The sequence below is a fragment of the Salmo trutta genome, chromosome 33 (assembly GCF_901001165.1).
Source record: "Salmo trutta chromosome 33, fSalTru1.1, whole genome shotgun sequence".
Classification (NCBI taxonomy): Eukaryota; Metazoa; Chordata; class Actinopteri; order Salmoniformes; family Salmonidae; genus Salmo; species Salmo trutta.
In genome coordinates this window covers 23,428,612-23,451,527 of record NC_042989.1, presented here as the reverse complement: position 1 = coordinate 23,451,527, position 22,916 = coordinate 23,428,612, and the positions used below count along the sequence as shown (strand labels likewise).

General features: G+C 42.3%; 1 protein-coding gene and 2 long non-coding RNA genes across 5 annotated transcripts in view; 2 read left to right on the top strand and 1 right to left on the bottom strand.

Moving 5' to 3' along the window:
- Window positions 1-16,171, bottom strand: part of LOC115172696 (interferon alpha-inducible protein 27-like protein 2A) — a 31,025-nt gene extending 14,854 nt beyond the window's left edge. The window contains exons 1-4 of one of the 3 annotated variants that reach the window (XR_003871469.1): window positions 16,035-16,171; window positions 14,936-15,065; window positions 13,920-13,995; window positions 13,444-13,781 (exon numbers count right to left, since the gene is read on the bottom strand). The gene's annotated coding sequence lies outside the window, so the exon portion shown is untranslated. The remainder of the gene's footprint in view (window positions 1-13,443; window positions 13,782-13,919; window positions 13,996-14,935; window positions 15,066-16,034) is intronic. The other 2 variants (XM_029730388.1, XM_029730391.1) reach the window with 2 other exon arrangements.
- Window positions 15,212-15,865, top strand: LOC115172698 (uncharacterized). The gene is made up of 2 exons (XR_003871470.1): window positions 15,212-15,348; window positions 15,654-15,865. It is a non-coding gene; the product is annotated as an uncharacterized LOC115172698 (long non-coding RNA).
- Window positions 16,172-20,430: 4,259 nt separating the features above from the next.
- Window positions 20,431-22,004, top strand: LOC115172135 (uncharacterized). The gene is made up of 4 exons (XR_003871393.1): window positions 20,431-20,525; window positions 20,620-20,709; window positions 21,304-21,435; window positions 21,541-22,004. It is a non-coding gene; the product is annotated as an uncharacterized LOC115172135 (long non-coding RNA).
- The last annotated feature ends 912 nt before the right edge of the window (window positions 22,005-22,916 follow it).

Sequence of the window (22,916 nt, the reverse complement as noted above, 5' to 3'; positions counted from 1 at the left end):
GTCGATGTGTCTGCTTGGGGGGGGATATACACTACTGTGATTATGATCGAAGAGAATTCTCTTGGTAGATAATGCGGTCGGCATTTGATTTTAAGGAATTCTAGGTCAGGTGAACAAAAGGACTTGAGTTCCTGTATGTTGTTATGATCACACCACGTCTCGTTAATCATAAGGCATACACCCCCGCCCTTCTTACCGCGAGAGATGTTTGTTTCTGTCGGCGTGATGTGTGAAGAAGCCAGGTGGCTGTACCGACTGATGACGTATCCCGAGTGAGCCATGTTTCCGTGAAACAAAGAACGTTACAATCTCTGATGTCTCTCTGGAAGGCAACCCTTGCTCAGATTTCGTCTACCTTGTTGTCAAGAGACTGGACATTGGCGAGTAGTATGCTCGGGAGCGGTGCGCAATGTGCCCGTCTACGGAGCCTGACCAGAAGACCGCTCCGTCTGCCCCTTCTGCGGCGCCATTGTTTTGGGTCGCCGGCTGGGATCCGATCCATTGTCCTGGGTGGTGGACCAAACAGAGGATCCGCTTTGGGAAAGTTGTATTCCTGGTCGTAATGTTGGTGAGTTGACGTTGCTCTTATATTCAATAGTTCCTCCCGACTGCATGTAATAAAACCTAAGATTTCCTGGGGTAACAATGTAAGAAATAACAAAAAAAATTTTTTTTAAATAACCAAAGAAATACTGCATAGTTTTCTAGGAACGCGAAGCGAGGCGGCCATCTCTGTCGGTGCCGGAACGATTAGCCAAGCAAGGGAAGTTTGCAACGTAAGCCCCTCAGCCCTCGTTTTAGTCGGCTTTGCGAGTGTACAATTAAGTTAACTCCGGGGCCTGAAACTCTCCATAATTCAATTCGCGACGATTGTACATCAGCTAAAAAAAAAGTCTGCGAAAACTTCAAAACAACATCAATGGAGAATTCACAATACAAGTGTAAGTAAAAACGAATGCAAATAAGTTAAATGATGCTACTACGTAAAAAGTAAATGTTTTCGTTTGGTTATCTTTTGGAAATTGTAGAAATAAAACATTTTCCTTCAGAAGTTCCAGCTATGCAGGCTAATGTTAGTTAGCTAATTAATTTGCTAGCTATCATACAGTAGGCGTATATTAATAATTATATTTAATATAAGTAGACATGCACTCATAATTGATTGTAGCACATATAAAGTGTGTATATAAAGCACCCACAAGATACCGGTAGCTGAAAACACCAATCATCGCGTAATGAACGAGTGATGAATTTCTGGCCAAGGGTGGTCCATTTAAAAATCATTATATGGGGGTGATAAGGGACATATATATAAGCCTAGGCAACCGTACCACCTGACATGATACCAACGCCTTACTGACGTTGCGTGATGCCTGCATCGCTTGTTAATGAAAATCATAATGTGCATGGTTTATATTAATTAAATCTTAACCATTATTGTTAGAAATGTACAATTTTCCCCGTGCAAGCAGACATTCCAACGTAGCTACCTTGAACTATAGTATGGCCTACGGCTTGTGTATTTCCTGTTATCGCTAATGGCCTAGAAAAGATGATGCCCAATCTATAGACAGTTTTTCCCTCAACACCTCATGGGATGGTATGATATTTTATCTCGCTGTATACAGATCTAAATGTTGTTAGCCAATCAGAGACTGTTGTTACCAATTCCTTATCAGACAACCAACAAGAGTTGTGTCCACGGCTTTCAAAGGAGTTTATAGGTGCTATTCGGGATCCTTGGGATGTCCATACGTCTATCAAGTATACGTTTAAAATTGGTTAAGTTTAGTGTTAGATTAGGGTAAGGATGTCCCAAGGAATCTGGATAGCAGTGGCTGTTCATAGAGTGAGAGACTGGCACAGTATTTGAGAGCTAGGCGGCAACACAGACATTCATTTATATTTTTTATAAGTGGCAGAAGCAATTTTGAGTGTCTCCCCAGATAGTTTCCTTAGAGACAATGGAAAATAATTACCACGATGTCCTTGATCCAATTGAAGAGTAAGTAGGCTATATTTAAGTTGTGATCATTAGGAAATATTTAGGTGTACTGTGTCAACTTTTTAGTGATGGGGCAATATTTGGAAATTCGGATGAATGACGTGCCCAAATTAAACTATCTACTACTCGGGCTCAGAACGTAGGATATGCATATTATTAGTAGATTTGGATAGAAAACACTCTGAAGTTTCTAAAAACTGTTTGAATGATGTCTGTGAGTATAACAGAACTCATATGGCAGGCAGAAACCTGAGAAAAAAATCCAACCAGGAAGTGGTTTGTAGTTTTTCAAGACTGGGCCTATTCAGTATACAGTGACTTAGGGTTCATTTTGCACTTCCTAAGGCTTGCACTAGATGTCAACAGTCTTTAGAAAGTTGTTTGAGGCTTCGCTTCTATGGTGAACAGAGAGCGAACAAAGGAAGTTGGAAGTTGTTGACTCAGGAAAGGACATGGCTTCAATTGCGCGCATTCACGTGAGAGTTGGCTGTGTTCCATTACATTTTTGAAGACATTTGAATCGTCCAGTTGGAATATTATTGAACTGTTATGTTAAAACGGCCCTAAAGATTGATGCTATACATCGTTTGACACTTTTTTTGACTTTGTCGTGAAATTTTCAGCGCACTTCCTACATTTGGAGTAGCTTACTGAACGCGCTAACAAAGAGGACATAAATGATGGACTTTATTGAACAAAACAACATTTATTGTGGACCTGGGATTCCTAGGAGTGCATTCTGATGAAGATCAAAGGTAAGTGAATATTTATAATGCTATTTATGATTTTAGATGACTCCAAAATGGCGGGTATCTGTATTGCCTGCTGTTGTTTTCTGAGCGCAGTACTCAGATTATTGCAAAGTGTGCTTTCCCCGTGAAGCTTTTTTTTTTAAATCTGTCACAGCGGTTGCATTAAGGAGATGTTTATCTATAATTCTTTGAATAACAGTTTAATATTTTATCAACGTTTATAATGAGTATTTCTATAAATTGATGTGCTCATTCACCTGAAGTTTTCGGAGGAAAAGCATTTCTGAACATTACGGGCCAATGTAAAATGGGTTTTTTAGATATAAATATGAACTTTATTGAACAAAACATACATGTATTGTGTAACATGAAGTCCTATGAGTGCCATCTGATGAAGAGCAAAGGTTAGTGCTTAATTTTAGCTGTATTTCTGGTTTTTGTGACACCTGTCCTTGCTTGGAAAATGGCTGTGTGGCTTTTATTTTTTAGGCACTGTACTAACATAATCTAATGTTTTGCTTTCGCCGTAAAGCCTATTTGAAATCGGACAACGTGGTTCGATTAAGGAGAAGTGCATCTTTAAAATGGTGTAAAATAGTAGTATGTTTGAGAAATTTTTGCTGTTTTGAATTTGCCGTCCTGCTATTTCACTGGCTGTGTCCCGCAGGTGGGACGGTAGCGTCCCACATAGCCCAGAGAGGCTACGGCAAATGTGGTTTATTTGAAAATAATGACTCTTTGTTGATAACGTATCGTCAAAAGCACGTAGGCAATATTATTTACTGTGTCGATAGCGGAGTAGGCTAGTCTACAATAACGTAATTTGATGTGCTAGTATTATTTATTTAATGGATTCATTAAATTGTAAATGAAATAACTACTTTTTCACTGAAAAAAGGGAAACGAGGTACAACATGCAACTTCGATCAAAGACCTAAAATCATGCCGGACAATATCACAACGGTATCTTAATATAGCATACAGCGTGGATACAGTAGTAGCCTATTCTACAACAATGTAACTATGTGCTGGTATTATTTATCTAATTGATCAATTCAATTGTAAATGTGGATGGGTACGCTATTTCATTCAATGATTATGTTATTATACAAGGTAGATACAGGAGTAGTCCATAGTCTACAATAATAATGTAATTGAATGTGTATCATTTATTTCATTGATTAATACAATTGTACATTGGGAGGGGTAGGCTACTTCATTCAGTGTATACATTGCTATCTCTGGGAGTATGTTAATGATGGCTTTTCAGCTGTTGAGCTATGGCAATGTCAAACTAATTTCTAAATATCTTTTTTTTAGTCTAGATGTGATGAGCCTGAGAAACCAATCAGCTTCACTGCAGGTGCTCAACCCAATGTTCTCCCTCCACAAGTAACCACATCCTCTTCTCCTGTTCAGCTACTTTGTCACCACACTAAAAATGACTGTACATTTACCCGTGCCCATCTCAGTGTAACAGGGTCCATCCAAGGCCTCAGCTGGATGCCTAAAATGTGAGAAATGTAAGCAAGATGCTATAGTGTGTGTGTGTGTATGGATGGAGTTCCAAGTAAAGACTTGAGAAGATGGCAAAGGAGATAGTGATGAGAGTGAGTGCATACAGTATGAAAATAAAGACCCTATGGGATCTAAAATAAGTTTGGGGTGCCTCATGTCTCCTTTATGTCCATTTGAGGATACTACAGTCACCCCTGGTGGAGGTTCTTGGAACACTGATTTAAGAGGTTGACGAAAACCTTCAAAGGTGGTGGTGCTGCTATGTTGCATGTTATCTTGAATACCAGGCAGATGTTTGAGTACAGAATCAAATGGTGTAAACTTAACAGGCTAAACTTGTTGAGTACACTCTGAGAAAGGGGTTCCAACAGGGTTCTTTGGCTGTCACCAAAGGTGAAAACGTTTTGGTTCTAGGTAGAAGTCTTCTTGGTTCAATGTAGAACCCTCTGTGGAATGGAGCCCAAAAGGGTTCTACCTAGACACAGAAGGGGTTCTACCTGGAACCAAAAAGGGTTCTCCTATGGGGACAGCGGAAGAATCCTGTTAGTTCTTAGATAGCACCTTTTTAATCGGAGTGTAGGCCTATATTGCAGTCGTGGTTCCGTGGATATCTGTGATAAATTAAATTCATTGGTGGTGGTGAGTTAAGAATCAGAAATACTATGAAACATCCCAACTTTCAGCACACATTTGCAAGCAGGAAAGTAACCTGTGTGGGCTGAGGCATGTGTGATCACTCAACATTGACAGGACCAACAAACAAAAAAAATTGTTAGGGTTTGGCCGTCATTGTAAATAAGAATTTGTTCTTAACCGACTTGCCTAGTTAAAAAGGTTCAGTAAAAAAACATGCAAACAAAAGATGACATGTCTAACTTGCACTGTTATGCAATTATTAGGAGACTAGATACGGTGCTGCATCGACCCCCCCATTTGTTTTTTACAATGCTGCTACTCGCTGTTTATTATCTATGCATAGTCACTTCACCCCTAGCTACATGTACAAATTACCTCAACTAACCTGTACCCCCCACACACTGACTCTGTACTGGTACCCCCTGTATATAGCCTCATTATTGTTATGTCAGTGTTACTTTGGTAAATATTTTCTTAAACTCTTCTTGAACTGCGCTGTTGCTTAAGGGCTTGTAAGTAAGCATTTCACAGTAAGGTCTACACTTGTTGTATTCAGCGCAAGTTTGATTTGAAATAGCTAATTCACTCTATCGCCTGCTATATGGAGGGGAGCCGCAGCAGTTAACTGACGTAAACAATGCAATTGTATATAATAACATTGCATATACTGTAGTATACACTTTGATTGACTTAAGTGTTTTTCTTTTGCTGTTTTTGTATAACGGACTTTGAGGTCACTGATACTCCACCTGATGTGGTGGAAGTTGTCGAACCAGATCAGAACGCCTTCAAAGATCACCTTCAGGCACGGACTGAGAAGGATGTGGAGGTTTCTGACCAGGTAAAAATGAATGTCCGCTGTTAATTTATTTTCTGGCCTTCCAAGAGATATTACAAATACATTGCTTATATATGAAATATAATTCCATTTATTTCTATTATAAATCAAGGTGAGACTGAACATGGACAGGGCGCATGAGAAGGAGAGCCACCTGAGAAGAATCAAGGGGACCAAGTGCTTCGACATCTGGGTGAATGACTTGGACTGGAAGAAGGACGAAAGGAAGGCGAGACCTGGGAAAGCTTGGTGCTCTTTCACTCCTAGCTGGAGTCAACATCCGTTAAGGTGAATAGAAAAATCTCAGATGATAACTACAGTTGAAGTCAGAAGTTTACATACACTTAGATTGGAGTCATTAAAAACTCATTTTTCAACCACTCCACAAATTTCTTGTTAACAAACTATAGTTTTGGCAAGTCGATTAGGACATCTACTTTGTGCATGACAAGTCATTTTTACAACAATTGTTTACAGACAGATTATTTCACTGTATCACAATTCCAGTGGGTCAGAAGTTTACATAAACTAAGTTGACTGTGCCTTTAAACAGCTTGGAAAATTCAAGAAAATGTCATGGCTTTAGAAGCTTCTGATAGGCGAATTGACATCATTTGAGTCAATTGGAGGTGGGACCACGCAGCCATCATACCGCTCAGGAAGGAGACGCGTTCTGTCTCCTAGAGATGAACGTACTTTGGTGCGAAAAGTGCAAATCAATCCCAGAACAACAGCAAAGGACCTTGTGAAAATGCTGGAGGAAACAGGTACAAAAGTATCTATATCCACAGTAAAACAAGTCCTATATCGACATAACCTGAAAGGCTGCTCAGCAAGTAAGAAGCCACTGCTCCAAAACCGCCGTAAAAAAGTCAGACTACGGTTTGCAACTGCACATGAGGACAAAGATCGTACTTTTTGGAGAAATGTCCTCTGGTCTGATGAAACAAAAAAATAACTGTTTGGCCATAATGACCATTGTTATGTTTGGAGGAAAAATGGGGAGGCTTGCAAGCTGAAGAACACCATCCCAGCTGCGAAGCACGGGGGTGGCAGCATCATGTTGTGGGGTGCTTTGCTGCAGGAGGGAGTGGTGCACTTCACAAAACAGATGGCATCACGAGGATGGAACGTTATGTGGATATATTAAAGCAACATCTCAAGACATCAGTCAGGAAGTTAAAGCTTGGTCACAAATGGGTCTTCCAAAAGGACAATGACCCCAAGCATACTTCCAAAGCTGTGGCAAAATGGCTTAAGGACAACAAAGTCAAGGTATTGGAGTGACCATCACAAAGCCCTGACCTCAATCCTATAGAAAATGTGTGGGCAGAACTGAAAAAGCTGGTGCAAGCAAGGAGACCTACAAACCTGACTCAAGTTACACCAGCTCTGTCAGGAGGAATGGGCCCAACTTATTGTGGGAAGCTTGTGGAAGGCTAACTGAAACGTTTGACCCAAGTTAAACAATTTAAAGGCAATGCTACCAAATACTAATTGAGTGTATGTCAACTTCTGACCCACTGGGAATGTGATGAAAGAAATAAAAGCTGAAATAAATCACTCTACACTATTATTCTGACATTTCACATTCTTAAAATAAAGTGGTGATCCTAACTGACCTAAGACAGGGAATTTTTACTAGGATTAAATGTCAGGAATTATGAAAAACTGAGTTTAAATGTATTTGGCTAAGGTGTATGTAAACTTCCGACTTCAACTGTATTTGCTGCCTCGTGGTTGGCGGCATCGCCATGCTGTCAACAGTACCAACGCTGGCCCAGGGGTTTCTCCAAATAGTTCATCTCAAGGCTAACCACTGGGTCACGTTAAGTAACCGCCACTTCCAGGTAGGCACTGTTAAGGTGTATGACTCCAGTGGTCATGACACCATCCTGGAGTTTCTCTCAGAACTCATCTCTCGCTTTTCCAGGGACCATCCCTTGCCAACCCTACTGATATCAAAAATTAGCAAAAAATAAAGGATGCCTGTCTGCCATTAACATTATTGCATGTCTAAACTAACATTTTAATTAAAATCATTCAATAACTGTATTTTTACATACCTGATAATCATTTAACCTGTATGTTTGCTTGTTTACGTCTGTCTCCTACCCTGTTCCTGTTCTCCAGGACCTAGGGGTTCTACCTAACACCCAGACATGGATCCACCTAATTAATTTATTTCACCTTTATTTAACTGGGCAAGTCAGATAAGAACAAATTCATATTTTCAATGAAGGCCTAGGAACTGCCTTGTTCAGGGGCAGAAGGACAGACTTTTACCTTGTCAGCTCAGGGATTCGATCTAGCAACCTAACGCTCTAACCACTAGGATGCCTGCCGCCCCAATAATGTCATCCATTACCAACCACCCTCCAACTTTTCATTACATCAGCTACTGTTATTGTCAAGTTGTCATTATCTGCTAAGAAAGAGCAAGAAAACTATCATACTGAGCACATAATGTGAGCTACACAGATTAGCTAAAAACACTAACACTGCAAACACTCAGAATAAAGGGGACAGCAGCACATGGACAGTTTCCCTCTTCGAGTCCACTACCTGTTGAAAAACAAGTGACAGGCAGAACCTCCCATCCACACAATACTCATCTCTATTCCGCACACCAGAATTCTGTATTTCAGTCTGATTGCCATGTGAGTGTACAAAATATATCAAAGTAAATTGACACACATGTACCAAAGGAAAATCAATGGTTATGTATTTATGTCTAAAATATTGCTAGATTGGTTTTCATAGCTGTTTCATAAGGTGTTCGTTAATGTAAATTGTAACATATCCATTGATGGTATTTGTTAGTTCAAGAGGGTAGAGCTGCCGCTTTCAAGGAGCGGGACTCTAATCCGGAAGCTTATAAAATATCCCGCTATTCCCTCAAACAGGCAAAGCGCCAATACAGGACTAAGAACAAATTGTACTACACCGGCTCCGATGCTCGTCGGGAAGTGGCAGGGCTGGCAAACTACACTGCTCAAAAAAATAAAGGGAACACTAAAATAACACATCCTAGATCTGAATGAATGAAATAATCTTAAATACTTTTTTCTTTACATAGTTGAATGTGCTGACAACAAAATCACACAAAAATAATCAATGGAAATCCAATTTATCAACCCATGGAGGTCTGGATTTGGAGTCACACTCAAATTTAAAGTGGAAAACCACACTACAGGCTGATCCAACTTTGATGTAATGTCCTTAAAACAAGTCAAAATGAGGCTCAGTAGTGTGTGTGGCCTCCACGTGCCTGTATGACCTCCCTACAATGCCTGGGCATGCTCCTGATGAGGTGGCGGATGGTCTCCTGAGGGATCTCCTCCCAGACCTGAACTAAAGCATCCACCAACTCCTGGACAGTCTATGGTGTAACGTGGCGTTGGTGGATGGAGCGAGACATGATGTCCCAGATGTGCTCAATTGGATTCAGGTCTGGGGAACGGGCGGGCCAGTCCATAGCATCAATGCCTTCCTCTTGCAGGAACTGCTGACACACTCCAGCCACATGAGGTCTAGCATTGTCTTGCATTAGGAGGAACCCAGGGCCAACCGCACCAGCATATGGTCTCACAAGGGGTCTGAGGATCTCATCTCGGTACCTAATGGCAGTCAGGCTACCTCTGGCGAGCACATGGAGGGCTGTGCGGCCCCCCAAAGAAATGCCACCCCACACCATGACTGACCCACCGCCAAACCGGTCATGCTGGAGGATGTTGCAGGCAGCAGAACGTTCTCCACGGCGTCTCCAGACTGTCACATGTGCTCAATGTGAACCTGCTTTCATCTGTGAAGAGCACAGGGCGCCAGTGGCGAATTTGCCAATCTTGGTGTTCTCTGGCAAATGCCAAACGTCCTGCACGGTGTTGGGCTGTAAGCACAACCCCTACCTGTGGACGTCGGGCCCTCATACCACCCTCATGGAGTCTGTTTCTGACCGTTTGAGCAGACACATGCACATTTGTGGCCTGCTGGAGGTCATTTTGCAGGGCTCTGGCAGTGCTCCTCCTGCTCCTCCTTGCACAAAGGCGGAGGTAGCGGTCCTGCTGCTGGGTTGTTGCCCTCCTACGGCCTCCTCCACGTCTCCTGATGTACTGGCCTGTCTCCTGGTAGCGCCTCCATGTTCTGGACACTACGCTGACAGACACAGCAAACCTTCTTGCCACAGCTCGCATTGATGTGCCATCCTGGATGAGCTGCACTACCTGAGCCACTTGTGTGGGTTGTCGACTCCGTCTCATGCTACCACTAGAGTGAAAGCACCGCCAGCATTCAAAAGTGACCAAAACATCAGCCAGGAAGCATAGGAACTGAGAAGTGGTCTGTGGTTACCACCTGCAGAACCACTCCTTTATTGGGGGTGTCTTGCTAATTGCCTATAATTTCCACCTGTTGTCTATTCCATTTGCACAACAGCATGTGCAATTTATTGTCAATCAGTGTTGCTTCCTAAGTGGACAGTTTGATTTCACAGAAGTGTGATTGACTTGGAGTTACATTGTGTTGTTTAAGTGTTCCCTTTATTTTTTTGAGCAGTGTATTAGACTACAAAGGGAAGCACAGCCGAGAGCTGCCCAGTGACACGCCTACCAGACGAGCTAAACTACTTCTACTACTTCTATGCTCGCTTCGAGGCAAGTAACACTGAAACAAGCATGAGAGCATTAGTTTTTCCGGACAACTGTTTGATCACGCTCTCCGCAGCCGATGTGAGTAAGACCTTTAAACAGGTCAACATTCACAAGGCCGCAGAGCCAGATGGATTACCAGGACGTGTACTCCGAACATGCGCTGACCAACTGGCAAGTGTCTTCACTGACATGTTCAACCTCTCCCTGCCCGAGTCTGCAATACCAACATGTTTCAAGCAGACCACCATAGTGTTCTTGGGGACAGGGACTAAGGTAACCTGCCTAAATGACTACCGACCCGTAGCACACACGTCTGTAGCCATGAAATGCTTTGAAAGGCTGTTCACGGCTCACAACACCATTATCCCAGAAACGCTAGACCCACCCCAATTTGCATACCGCCCCAACAGAGCCACAGATGATGCAATCTCTATTGCACTCCACACTGCCCTTTCCCACCTGGACAAAAGGAACACCTATGTGAGAATGCTATTCATTGACTACAGCTCAGCGTTCAACACCATAGTGCCCACGAAGCTCATCACTAAGCTAAGGATCCTGGGACCAAACACCACCCTCTGCAACTGGTTCCTGGACTTCCTGACGGGGTGCCCCCAAGGTGGAAAGGGTAGGTAACAACACATCCGCCACGCTGATCCTCAACACAGGGGCCCCTCCTGTATTCCATGTTCACTCACGACGGCACAGCCAGGCACGACTCCAACACCATCATTACGTTTGCTGATGACAACAGTGGTAGGTCTGATCACTGACAACGATGAGACAGCCTATAGGGAGGAGGTCAGAGACCTGACCGTGTGGTGCAAGGACAACAACCGCTCCCTCAATGTGATTAAGACAAAGGAGATGATTGTGGACTACAGGGAAAGGAGGACCGAGCACGCCCCATTCTCATCGGCTGTAGTGGAGCAGGTTGAGAGCTTCAAGTTCCTTGGCGTCCACATCACCAACAAACTAACATGGTCCAAGCACACCAAGACAGTGGTGAAGAGGGAACAACAAAACCTATTCCCCCTCAGGAGACTGAAAAGATTTGGCATGGGTCCTCAGATCCTCAAAAAGTTATACAGCTGTACCATCTAGACTAGAGCATCCTGACAGGTTGCATCACTGCCTGGTATGGCAACTAACTGCTCGGCCTCCGACCGCAAGGCACTACAGAGGGTGGTGCGTACGGCCCAGTACATCACAGGGGCCAAGCTTCCTGCCATCCAGGACCTCCTATACCAGGCAGTGTCAGAGAAAGGCTCTAAAAATTGTCAAAAACTCCAACCACCCTAGTCATAGACTGTTCTCTCTGCTACCACATGGCAAGTGGTACAGGAGCGCCAAGTCTAGGTCCAAGAGGCTCCTAAATAGCTTCTACCCGCAAGCCATAAGACTCCTGAACTGCTCATCAAATGCCCCTCCCCCCAATCTGGAAAGCTGCTGCTACTCTTATTATCTATGCCTCAATTGCCACGCTATTGTTATTTACTGCTGCTCTAATGATTTGTTGTTCTCTTTTATTTTCTTAACTACATTGTTGGTTAAGGGCTTGTAAGTAAGCATTTCACTGCAAGGTCTACACCTGTTGTATTTGGCGCATGTGACAAATAAAATTTGATTTGAAGAAACTAAAAAACATTAACTGTACTTTTTGTGTTGGGCATTCAGAAACAGTTTTGCATTTATTTTGGCATTGTCTACATGTAAATAAATTATGGAAGGATATTCATCGTTTTATACTTGTTAATATTCGATGACTTTTGTTTATGGGAGAATGTGCTGCTCGGTTTCCATAACTATAAAAAGGATAAAGAAAAACAATTTTACCTCAAATCTAATTGTGCTAATAGAAAAATGGCATATTCATAAACGTAAATTCAGTAATATTTTTTTTTTTTTTAAACTTCCGTGTTTTCTATAAGGAATTCGAGCAGTACATTAAGACCATTCTACAATCTTCTAATAAGAAAGCAGTTAAAACAATCAATGTGTGCATCTTTTAAGGTCTTTGTATAATCTGTAATTTGTTGTACCCCCTAGCTTACGTTATCATTGTCTGTTTGTATACTTCTTGTATGTATACTGTTTTTTCTGCAATAAAATAAATAAAATAAAAGTTTGGAAGGCGAGTTGGTGCCACTATGCTCATTTGACATTTTGCACAACGAATCAAAGCCCACTCCGCTCAACTTCCTACCCGATACATAGCTTCCTGTCCAGATCGCATTGTCAGCCTGATTGTAGCCATACTAACCTCGAAGTCACTCGTTTTATCATTACCTCGGTATATTAATATAATGATTTCTATAGCGTTTTTAAATCACTCGTTAAATTCTGTGTATCCGTTCAGTTAGTGATTTTTGTAATTTGATTGTGTTGTCTTTTTGTCTCTTTAGCTAGCAAACGTTAGCTACCAGTACCTAGCTAACGTTGGTGCTAACGACGTTAACATTAGTTGGTGCGGCATCTTTATTGAAAGTTAGGAAATGAAGATTTCATGATACCTTCTAGTGGGCTTTGACATCTGCAGAAGGGAGCAGTACCTTTGCTATTCCAGTGGAATAACTACCATGTCCAAGAGATCCTCATGTCACTGATGGGAAGCGTCAACTGCATCTGGGCTGTGGCTTGACTTCTCACAGTGTGGGGCTCTTGTGAAGGCTGGGCCAAGGAGCAATGAGCTACTACGGCAATGCATCTTTCCTTTTTTTGCTTTGACCGTCCACTTTGTCTAACACCCTGTAGTCCATTTATTGGTAATAAACACCTCTGTTATACTCCAAACAAAATGTTATAAAGAGTTTTTATTTACAGTGACAAGAGAACAGAAACATTTAACTTAATTATTTAGAAGTATTAATTAATTGCACAGACAGATGTTGGTTTGTTTCTCTTTCATTCATTGAAAGATAAAGAAGCCTGTCCCTTGTTTTTTAGTCTTTCCTGCCTAAGAACTTTTGCATGTACACAAGTAGTAGCAGTCACCCTTCTCTCTAATTAGTGAGAACACCACTGGGTCTCTATGTATTCTCTCACCTGAATAGTCTATGTGAAGCTGGTCTTCTTCACTGAACACAAATGTGCAGCCTTGAAAGTTGCTCTCCAGTCTGTAGCCAACCAGGGGCAGTGAGGGGAATGGTGGTGTTTCCTTATGGTGAACTATGTGTCACGTTGGGATTGGAGGCTGCTGGTAAGACAGGAGGCTCCCCACCTGTACCTTTCCAAAGTGGGAGTCGGCTAAAAGCTTTTCAGCAGACATCCCCATGCTGCAGATCAATGGCTTGGATAGAGGGTCAATGTTCTTGTATGTCTCTTCTATCTGGAGAACTGAGAAGTCAGGGAGCATTCCAAGAAGGGTGCTGTAGAGTGTACTTCTGCAAAGCAGCCACTGTGGTTAGCCAATCTAAACAATGTACTTGAAACCACCTGAAATTAAATCATTTTATACTGTCAAAGTGTAATAGGACATGACTAGCTACTACCTACTATATTGACTATTAGGGAATACTCACCTAATCCCTCCTTCTGCCATGTGCTTTTGGTGGGCTTGGTGATGGTAATTTTGCCTATGGGCCCAGGTTGCAGATCCTGTAAAAAGACAGTACAAAGGCACTTTTCTAAATCTAATCATGAGACGATTTAAGTTTTGATTAAATCATTTATTAGCATTATGATGTGATTATAACCATATGATGTTGATATGTGGTATAGCTATTAAAACATAGCATAGTCCTTGGTTTATGCCACTGCTGCTCGGCCTCTGTGCAGCTGTGCACAGGTGGGACAACTAGTGTTCCCATCTGGGAATAGTGAGCAGATTGGAATGGTAATGCAACTGTGTGGTTGCGTAATGCAGTGCCAGCAACACATTAACAGTGATGTTGTGTCATTGTTACTGGCTCAGAGGGCTTCAGTACAACCTACGTGGGGATATAATTGTAATTATTTATTAGACTATAAAAATCACTCAACATGTGTCACGACCAGCAAACAGAAGTGACTGGGGCAACATGCAGCCACTAAATTCATTACAGCAATACAGGTTTAAACTTCTCTATTAGGGGTATATGCCCTTGTTTAAATGTAATCTAATGCATCCAAACATAACAGCTTACATAAACAGCAAGGAAGACAACTGAACAATTACTACACTAAGAACATTTTCATAGACATGGGTTAAGCCTAGTTCTAGACTAAGCAATGCCTCTTTATGCATATCTCCATTGACAGGTACTTCTTAGTCTAAGACGAGGCTTCATCTCTGACTGTGTAACCAGCATGTAGTGTGTCAGAAACAGCTGACTTTTCACCCCTCACTCAAACTGTGTGGTTTCTCATTTTTCCTCATGGACCTGTGGTAGCAAGCCCTTATGCTGACCTCTCCTGTCACTTTGTCCCTGTTCAAAACGGTTTGGAATAGAAAAAAATATGAGCAATCATAATGTTAGCTAGCTACTGTAAAAGGCATGTCTTAAACTACGTCACAGCTTTGAATAAACAACCTTGTCTGGTCTGATAGGCAACTTACCTTCATAGTTGGAAAGGTAACTGGAGACAAAGTTTGAGTCCTTTTTTCAACTTGGAGGTCAGTGCTTTGCTACTTGTCTTGTCCAGACGATGTACATCCGTCACTTATCTTTGGCAGCTCTTGCAAGTGCCTTGAGTAAAACACTGCCATGGTTGGTACAATCGAATTGCAAAAATCACTAACTGAACGGATAAACAGAATTTAACAATAATTATTTTAAAAAAGCTATAGGAATATGATTAATATACTGAGAATGATAAAACGAGTGACTTCAAGGCTAGTATGACTACAATCAGGCTGACAGGACGCTATGTTTTGGGTAGGAAGTTGAGCGGAAGTGGGCGTTGCTACGTTGTGCAAAAGATCTACAGAACTAATAGGAGCTGGCAAGGTGGAAAATTCCCTAAGATAAGGTCTGTTTTTTCGCGATTACTTCAAAAACTACGGCAAGCTGCTGGGAAATATGGTCATATTATGAAACCGGGCTCCACGGCAGAGGCAATGAACTAGTTATCAGAAGAAAAAAAGTGTGTCCAGCCAACTGTTGTCATTGGTTGTTTCTTTGGAGCTAGCTAAGCGAACATTAACTAAACAGCGATGTACAGAAGTTCGATATGTTCCGTACACTTGACCATATTTTAGCGCCCCCAAAATGTAATACTTCCAGATTAACTGTAATATGAATACCATTATAAAGCACAATTTCTCCCCTTTCCAGCAAAATCAATGACGAGACCTGCTGCCCGTCTCTGCATGATTGAAGATAGCAATGGAGCTCCGCCAGGTCTTTTTTTTAACATGGCGGGTGGGGACGCGGAAAGTTACTGCGTCAAAGTGAGAGATACGTCATGTGGGGAAACAGCCTTTTTCACCCGATTTATCCATCTTATAACCTCTAAAATATAAATAAAACACTATATAAAGAGTTAATCTCTCATTACATACCTATTTAAAGGTTTGTGTCGAATTTGAAGTGTTAAGGTGGCGCAAAATTACTTCACAAGTTAATTGCGGCTGTCACGGTTTTTCAGTCATGATGGTGCGAAAAATGAACAATTGATTGAATTAACTAATGACGAGTAATTAACTTCACACTCACCATTGATCATTTCTTGTTTTTTATCTGTGAGAGAGGCGCTCCTCCTGACGGAAAGAGGCTGTAAGGTACAGAATGAGTTGCGCCGTGACACATCACACTTTAATGTACAGCGTCAGAGGGGTCCGTTTTTTCAACTTTTCTCCAATACTATTGGTCGATTACCATGTCAATCAACGCTAAATAGGAAGTCAGTTCACACTACGGATTTTGATGCCAACACAGTCGTTACTGTTATGGGTGTAAGATGGCACAGTGATTCCATCTGTTGGTAAATGTTAATGACTGCAACTCCAGTGTTTTACCGGTGTGCTTGAGATACCCGGATGTATTGCAATATACTGAATAAGACTGGTTACTCGCATCAATGCCTCTGTCTCTTCATTTAACATTCAAACAGTTACAGCCTCATTAGTTTTCATTGCAGCCTCGTTAAAAAAAAAATATTAATGTATTTAACCTTTATTTAACTAGGCAAGTCAGTTATGAACAAACTCTTATTTACAATGATGGCCTACCCCGGACGACACTGGGACAATTGTGCGCCACCCAATGGGACTCCCAATCACGGCCGGATGTGATACAGCCTGGATTTGAACCAGGGACTGTTGTGACGCGTCTTGCACTGATTTGCTGACGTTTACTGACAAATGCCATATTCAATGGGTGTTGGCGCTTGTAATTTCATTATTCTGCGCTCTTGTACACTCAGAGGAGAGTGCTCTGAAATCGGAGTATATAGCCAGAGAAAATTTACGAAAGCACCCGAATGTCCATTGAGAACGCACAACGACTATACCATTTAGCTAAGAGTGACGGGAATAATCACATCAATTAACATTGGTTAGCCTATAGTTAATATACTGGTAAGTTTGATGTATAAGTAGCCAACTAACATACTGGTACATAACGTTACTGCTGTAATGACATGCTATGTGGTTCGTAAGGACAGCATAGCTAACAAATTGTCAGGCTACATAACGTGTAAGGTAACTTATTTGAAAAGTCATTACTTTATTACATTGTTCAACATTTTCTTAACATTTTTCATAATTAGCAATGCATTTGTATCTGCTCTCGTTGTACATCGGCTGCATATTTTCCTCCATTTTCTTCAAATCTGAAAACAATGTGAAGCCACGCCCATCTCCTGAAGAATTGCATTATGGACCCTAAAGTACGGAAATACTGTCTTCTGCATGTATACTTCATATTTTTGCAAATTTAGTACAACATCTGGGAACTTTTGGTATACTAACTATATCCATACTATGACCAATAACCATACTATATTGCGGTTAGTATGAGTATTCGAACACAGCTATTGTCCTTATCCATACCATAGCTACTGCTATGGATATGCCTTTTACTTGAGAGCTCTTGTCTTCTTTTCCAGGTCTCCCTTGACAAAATTATGTTATTTTTGACTTGGTAAAATAATCTAACGGTTGTGTGCACTCTCACTAGATAGAATTGTGTGGTTTGGTGGCAGATTTTCAAAAGAAAATAGAAACATACAGTATATCATCAGCACTTCTCAATCAGATGAGATACACAGCTAACCCAAATTGAATTTCATTCATAAATGTGGACACTAATTATTGTTTTTAATAGCTGTGGAGGGGAGGGGATTTAAACACCCTTTAGTTACAATGGAGGGGAAGGGGGGTTTCATCTACTGTTTAGTAGCAGTGGAGGGGAGGGGGGTTCATCTACCCTTTAGTAGCAGTGGAGGGGAGGGGGGGGTTCATCTACCCTTTAGTAGTAGTGGCGGGGGAGTTTCATTTTCCCTATAGTAGCAGTGGAGGGGGGTACATCTACCCTTTAGTAGCAGTGAAGGGGGGTTCATCTACCTTTAAGTAGTAGTGAAGGGGAGGGGGGTTCATCTACCCTTTAGTAGCAGTGGCGGGGGAGTTTCATTTTCCCTATAGTAGCAGTGGAGGGGGTTACATCTACCCTTTAGTAGCAGTGAAGGGGGGTTCATCTACCCCCCCTGTTGGCGGGGCTCCCTGCCTGTGCCATTAAACCCCTACAACTCATCCAGAACGCCGCAGCCCGTTTGGTGTTCAACCTTCCCAAGTTCTCTCACGTCACCCCGCTCCTCCGCACACTCCACTGGCTTCCAGTTGAAGCTCGCATCTGCTACAAGACCATGGTGCTTGCCTACGGAGCTGTGAGGGGAACGGCACCTCCGTACCTTCAGGCTCTGATCAGTCCCTACACCCAAAGATGGGCAATGCGTTCATCCACCTCTGGCCTGCTGGCCCCCCTACCTCTGAGGAAGCACAGTTCCCGCTCAGCCCAGTCAAAACTGTTCGCTGCTCTGGCACCCCTATGGTGGAACAAGCTCCCTCACGACGCCAGGACAGCGGAGTCAATCACCTTCACAGTCCTGGGACAGACTACACTCAATTATAGGACCTACTGAAGAGATGAGTCTTCAATAAAGACTTAAAGGTTGAGACCGAGTCTGGGTCTCTCACATGGGTAGGCAGACCATTCCATAAAAATGGAGCTCTATAGGAGAAAGCCCTGCCTCCAGCTGTTTGCTTAGAAATTCTAGGGACAATTAGGAGGCCTGCGTCTTGTGACCATAGCATACGTGTAGGTATGTACGGCAGGACCAAATTGGAAAGATAGGTAGGAGCAAGCCCATGTAATGCTTTGTAGGTTAGCAGTAACACCTTGAAATCAGCCCTTGCCTTAACAGGAAGCCAGTGTAGGGAGGCTAGCACTGGAGTAATATGATCACATTTTTGGGTTCTAGTCAGGATTCTAGCAGCCGTATTTAGCACTAACTGAAGTTTATTTAGTGCTTTATCCGGGTAGCCGGAAATTAGAGCATTGCAGTAGTCTAACCTAGAAGTAACAAAAGCATGGATTAATTTTTCTGCATCATTTTGGACATAAAATTTCAGATTTTTGCAATGTTATGTAAAAAGAAAAAGCTGTCCTTGAAACTGTCTTGATATGTTCGTCAAAAGAGAGATCAGGGTCCAGAGTAACGCCGAGGTCCTTCACAGTTTTATTTGAGACGACTGTACAACCATCAAGATTAATTGTCAGATTCAACAGAAGATCTCTTTGTTTCTTGGGACCTAGAATAAGCATCTCTGTTTTGTCCGAGTTTAAAAGTAGAACATTTGCAGCCATCCAGTTCCTTATGTCTGAAACACAGGCTTCCAGCAAGTGCAATTTTGGGGCTTCACCATGTTTCATTGAAATGTACAGCATACCACCCTGCATCCCACTGCTGGCTTGCTTCTGAAACTAAGCAGGGTTGGTCCTGGTCAGTCTTTGGACGGAAGACCAGATGCTGCTGCAATTAGTGTTTTTGAGGGCCAGTAGGAGGCACTCTTTCCTCTGGTCTAAAAAATAGCCCAATGCCCTGTGTAGGGTGCTGTCTTTCGGATGGGACGTTAAACGGGTGTCCTGACCCTCTGAGGTCATTAAAGATCCCATGGCACTTATCGTAAGAGTAGGGGTGTTAACCCCGATGCCCTGGCTAAATTCCCAAGCTGTCCCTCACACCATCATGGTCACCTAATCATCCCCAGCTTACAATTGGCTCATTCATCCCCCTCCTCTCCCCTGTAACTATTCCCCAGGTCGTTGCTGTAAATTTACCTGGTAAAATAACGGTAAAATAAATAAAAAATAAATAAATAAATAAAGTTAACATTGTGTTTTCGAATGACATCCCCAAGAGGTAAAATATATAGTGAAATCAATAGTGGTCCTAAAACGGAACCTTGAGGAACACCAACATTTACAGTTGATTTGTCAGAGGACAAACCATTCACAGAGACAAACTGATATCTTTCTGACAGATAAGATCTAAACCAGGCCAGAACTTGTCCGTGTAGACCAATTTGGGTTTACAATCTCTCCAAAAGAATGTGGTGATCGATGGTATCAAAAGCAGCACTAAGATCTAGGAGCACGAGGACAGATGCAGAGCCTCTGTCTGACGCCATTAAAAGGTAATTTACCACCTTCACAAGTGCAGTCTCAGTGCTATGATGGGGTCTAAAACCAGACATTACAATACTTTCACAACACATTGTGTGCCCTCAGGCCTCTACTCTACTACCACATATCTACAACACAAAATCCATGTGTACGTGTGTGTACAGTGCATATGTTATCGTGTGTATGCCTGTTTCCCTTCACAGTCCCCGCTGTTCCTTAAGGTGTATTTTTATCTGTTTTTTTATCTACTTTTACTGCTTGCATGAGTTACTTGATGTGGAATAGAGTTCCATGTAGTCATGGCTCTATGTACTACTGTGTGCCTCCCATAGTCTGTTCTGTTTAGGTTAGTGTGTAGTCAAGGCTTTGTCATTAAAATAATATTGTGCCTATCTTTCAGATCTGCCAACCAGGCTCGGTGGGTGACAGGTAACAATGTTTCAACCAAGCTGTTCCAGGCCTGGAGTGGCACGCTGGAACTTCCAGAGGCTTGTAGACCTGAAGCAGTGTGATGTGGTCCAGGTAATTATCACACACACGTATACACACTCAATCACTCATTCTGTTCTGTTGTATAATTATTTTAACTTAAGAAAATTGTTACTCTCTCTTTTAGAGCTGACATCCCTATTAGCTCAACCACAGTCCTCACAGCTGAAGTCGTCTGCCCCGGCACCTGCTACACCGGCCACGGCAGGTGATACAGGTAATCATCACATGCATGTATACACCCATGCACACTCTCCCTCACTTGGGGCTCTATTCAATCATATCTGCTATAGCCGACATCCACATAGCGGTTGTTTTGGCGGTGTCTGAGGTGGAACTGTGTTAGAGCTGTCAAATTCACAAGCATCTCCTGGCATTATACCTAAAGCGGACATTGCCATTGCCTGCACGGAGTCGCATTAATAGAAATATCATGCAGCCCTGTTTACAAGTTAGAACACTGGAATTTGAGATGTAATCTACACCTCGATTAGGCTGATAGAAATCCTCATTATTTAGTTGAATGATATTGAATTTGAGCGTCATTATTTCTATATAACCTATACTTTCTCGTTCTGAACATGTAACACGAGTAGGACGGTGGAGTTTCGTGACAATGATCAAGAGCTGCTGCTTACCGATTTGACAGATCAATACACTTACACCTCAGACACCGCCAAAACATCAGCAATGCAGGTGTCGGCTATCGCCGGTTAACTCTTGATCTGATTGAATCTAGGCCTTACACTCATTCAGTCTGTTTAGTTGTATGATTATTGTCAGTTAAGACAATTGTGCCTCTCTCTTTTAGATCTGCCACCCCCAGCAGTTCAGCTGCAGTCACAGCAGTCCTCCGCTGTGGTCTTTCATTTACCGGCTGCACCAGTTCCTACTACACTGGCCGTGAAGGGAGAAACTTTTGAGGATTCCCAGATGGATACAGGTAATTCAGAATTATATTGCATATGCTCACTCACACCAACAGATGTGCACACAGACATGTTGTTGAGCTGTGTACTTACTCTCACTTTGTGCATCTCTCTTTCAGATCTGCCATGCACTCCACCACTGCCTGACAGCCTCATCTCTGGGAAAGCAGAGATGGGTGGCTGACAAGGAAAAATAAAACACAGCACACACTCTCTCTCTGTCACACACACTCACACACATTATCCCCAGTGTAAATTAGTTGTAATTACTTGTTTATTTTATGTTTGCTCAATTTTATTTTAGGATTTGAGATATCTACTCCTACATATCCATTCTCAATATCTACACAATTACTCTAAATATCTATCAAATCAATGTGTTATTGATATTGTAAAAGACTTGCTTAATTTGTACAGTTTGAGGAAATTCTGTGTGCTTTTTAAAAACATGCCTCCCTCTCACACATTAGACCCAATGTAAATACATTGTTTATTTTATGTATGCTGCATTTTGTTTGAGGATTGTCAAATCAAATCAAAGTTTATTTGTCACGTGCGCTGAATACAACAGGTGTAGACCTTACAGTGAAATGCTTACTTACAGGCTCTAACCAATAGTTCATTTTGTCCAGGTATGAAAGGGCAGTGTGGAGTGCAATAGAGATTGCATCATTTGTGGATCTGTTGGGGCGGTATGCAAATTGGAGTGGGTCTAGGGTTTCCCTGTGCCCAAGTGTTCTTGGGCACAGGGACTATGGTGGTCTGCTTGAAACATGGTGGTATTACAGACTCAGACAGGGAGAGGTTGAAAATGTCAGTGAAGACACTTGCCAGTTGGTCAGCGCATGTTCGGAGTACACGTTCTGGTAATCCGTCTGGCTCTGCGGCATTGTGAATGTGGACCTGTTTAAAGGTCTTACTCACATCAGCTGCGGAGAGCGTGGTCACACAGTTGTTCGGAACAGCTGATGCTCTCATGCATGTTTCAGTGTTACTTACCTCGAAGCAAGCACAGAAGTTATTTAGCTCGTCTGGTAGGTTCGTGTCACTGGAAAGCTTGTCTGGTAGACTCGTGTTACTGGGCAGCTCTTGGCTGTGCTTCCCTTTGTAGTCTGTAATAGTTTGCAAGTCCTGCCACATCCGACGAGCGGAGCCGGTGTAGTACGATTTGAGCTTAGTCCTGTATTGACGCTTTGCCTGTTTGATGGTTCATCGGAGAGCATAGCGGGATTTCTTATAAGCTACTGGGTTAGAGTCCCGCTCCTTCAAAGCGGCAGCTCTACCCTTTAGCTCAGTGCGAATGTTGCCTGTAATTCATGGCTTCTGGTTGGGGTATGTACATACGAGCACTGTGGGGACGACGTCCTCGATGCACTTATTGATAAAGCCAGTTTCTCGTGTTGTGTACTCCTCAATGCCATCAGAAGAGGCCCGGAACATATAGAGTGACCAATAGTTACTGTATTATGATTGTTTAGTGTTTTATTTACTCAAC